This window comes from Microtus oregoni, unplaced genomic scaffold (genome assembly GCF_018167655.1).
Source record: "Microtus oregoni isolate MIOR12 unplaced genomic scaffold, Mior012 000060F_022, whole genome shotgun sequence".
In the NCBI taxonomy this organism is placed as follows: Eukaryota; Metazoa; Chordata; class Mammalia; order Rodentia; family Cricetidae; genus Microtus; species Microtus oregoni.
Window position 1 is genome coordinate 27501 of NW_024543857.1, and position 2948 is coordinate 30448.

Sequence of the window (2948 nt, forward strand, 5' to 3'; positions counted from 1 at the left end):
AACGGCGAGCGCACGACGGGACGCGGACGGACGAGCGGGAAGAGAGCGGGAGGAGGGCGGCGGGTGGCCGGAACCGGGAGAGGCCACCCGCCGGAGACCGCCGAGCCGCCGCGAGACGGACGCGCTCCCGCGCGACGCACCGCGCCTACTGACCACGCCGCGGTTCCAAGCCGGCGGCCGCGGGCGGGCGCTCGAGGGCGGGTGTGGGGCCGCGGCGGGCCCCCCCACACACGCGGCAGCGAGGCGCAACGCCGGGGAGAGCGGGATGATCCCGGACCCGCTCCGGGCGGGGTCCGGAGACCGGGAACCGGCCGGGCGGGAGACGACACACCGCGCCAACGGGCTTGGCGGGAGAGACGGACGGCGGCCGCCCCCGGACGAGAGGCGGAGGCGGAGGGGACCAGAACGCCGCGTAAAACCGGGCCGCGCGCGTGCTCGCAAACGCGGGGGAGAGGCGCGAGGGGGAGAAGAGACGACGACACGCGGACGGTCTTCCCCTCGAGGGACGTGAGGGGGGACGCCGAGGCCCACGACGCTCGGACGGGCCCGGGCCTCGGGGACGGGGAGAGTCATCGACCGGAGCCCCCGCCGCCGCACCGGAGGAAAAAAAAAAGCACGCAAGTGAGGGGTATCTCACCGCCAGGCACCCAACCCGGTGCGGTGGCGGTTCCCCACACGAGACGCGCCTTCCCGGAGGACGACGACGACGGGGCCGGAAGAGTCCCCAGACGCACCTCGGCCAGCGGACCCACCGCCACGCCGCAGACGACGGACGTCCGCTAAGCCTCCTTCCCTCGCGAGGCTCCCGAAACGCGCAGAGCCTGCCTGCCTCTCGCACCCTCTCGCACGGACCCACCGCCGAGACAGACGCGCCCGCCACCGCCGAAGGGAGGCCCTCCGGCGGCGACGGGCCCCGACGCGTCCGGCGACGCGCCGGGAGACGACCGACCGCCGTTCTCTCCAAAGGCCGCACCCGAGAGAGAGGTCACGACCCCGCAAAGCCAGAACCGGATCCCCGACCCCGAGGAGGGACGGGTCAACCGCTGCTCCCCAACCGTGGGAACGCTGCCGGGGAGGGGGAGAGCGAGGCGACCTCCACACGGCACACAACACGAGCGACGCACGCACGCGACGCGCGCGGCGAGGCCGCGGTCCGCGGGAACGGCAAAGACGGGGAAGCGCGGGAAGGACCGCTCGCGGCGGGCACGGACGGTGGACGGGTGGGGCCCGGGAGCCCACCGCCACCCAGCCCCGCTCTTTCCGCTCGGTTCCACGCCCCGACCGAGGCGCGTACGCACCCTCGGGGGGAGCGGGGGAATCGGGGTCCCGCGGCACTCGGGCGTGCGCGCACGCGGCCCCCCTTCGTTCCCCACCACGGGTAACAACATCTCAGGCTCCGACACGGCACGCCGGCTTCACGACACGCTCTCTTGCCCCGCGTGGTTCCTCCCCGGACTCGGAGCGAGGAGGCGCGGGCCGCAGCGGGCGACACAAAACGCTCGGGTCTTCCCCCCCCCAAAGACGGGACACGGCGAGGGGCACCCGGCCAAAGCTACGCGCATCGGGCGTTCAGGGCGTGCCGGGGCGACCCCAAGCACGCCCTCTCTTCCCATCGGATCGCTAGAGAAGGCACTTTTTCTCACTGAGGGCGGGCGGGACGGACCCGGCCCGACGAGCCTCCGGCCGCGGCAGCGCAAGAGCAGGGGAAGCGACACACGCACACCGCTCGATGATCTCGAGCGCGGCGAGGCGGGGGGGTCTGCGGTATCGGTAAGGCTTCCTTTCCGGGGCGCACTCTTGAGCGTTCGCGGACAGGGGGGACCGGACCGAGAAAAAGCATACTACACAAGAGGTCCCCCGAGAGCCAGGCCTGCCTCTCCGGCAACACCCACCGGGTCTGCACCAGGCGGGGAGGCATTCTTATAGTCAGTCCATCAGACAGACCACCTTTAACGGTGAGAAGAAAATGAAAAAGGCCGGCCGCGACCGCTCAACACCACCCAACGGCTCACCGCCTACGGGAGAAGGCAGCGCGTGGTGGGCCGCTCGCCCGATCTCACGAGATAGCCGTGAGAGAGCCATCTTACCGCTCGCCTCGACCCCCTTAACTTGATCCTCGGGACCACACACCTCGCAGAGGAACACCGCTAAAGGCCGTACACCACGCGCAGGAGGCATACACGTCAGAGAACCGGGAAACGCCGCCGCCGCTCAGAACCGGGCACCTCTGAAGATCGGCCTGGAACGCTCCAGGAGCACCACAAGGATCACAAAGCAAGGCGCGTGCACACGAACCCGCTCGGGAGGGGCACGTAACACGGCACATCAGCCGACCCTCCCACGGCTCGGAGGGAGGAGGGCCAAACAGACCCACACACGGTGGGCATAGCGAAACGCGCGACGGGGAACAAAGCCCCCGGCGCGCCTCACAGGAACCCCCACGAACCACAGCGAGGAGTGCGGGGGGGCTTTCACAGGGCTCAGGCCGGATAACCGCACCCCTGCCTTCCACACACCACCGGTAAAGGTGGGGAGGAGAGACGAGGGGCCCGCTGGCAGAACGAGAAGAGCGGCCGCCATTCGCCATGAATGTCCGTCCCTCGCCTGGCGCGGCTTAGGCCTCCGGCCCGAATGAACACAGGGCGAGCACACCACATCGATCAACAAAGCGGAACCGGGAAGAATCGAGCGAGAGATCACCACAGACCCAACACATGCCGCCAAAAAAAAAAAAAAAAAAAAAAGAAAACCCTTCACACACCTCCACACTAAAAAACAGCGGCGGGGGGTCAACCAGGGAATCCAAGAAAAGGTGTGCACTCGGGAGGCACATAAGGCAGCAGAAGGGCCGGGCCACCCTCAACCCAAAAGGACTCATGGAGACTCGGGAGCTCCACAAGCTGGGAAGGGGGTGAGAAAAAAACAGTGCGCTCGGGAGGCACACGGGA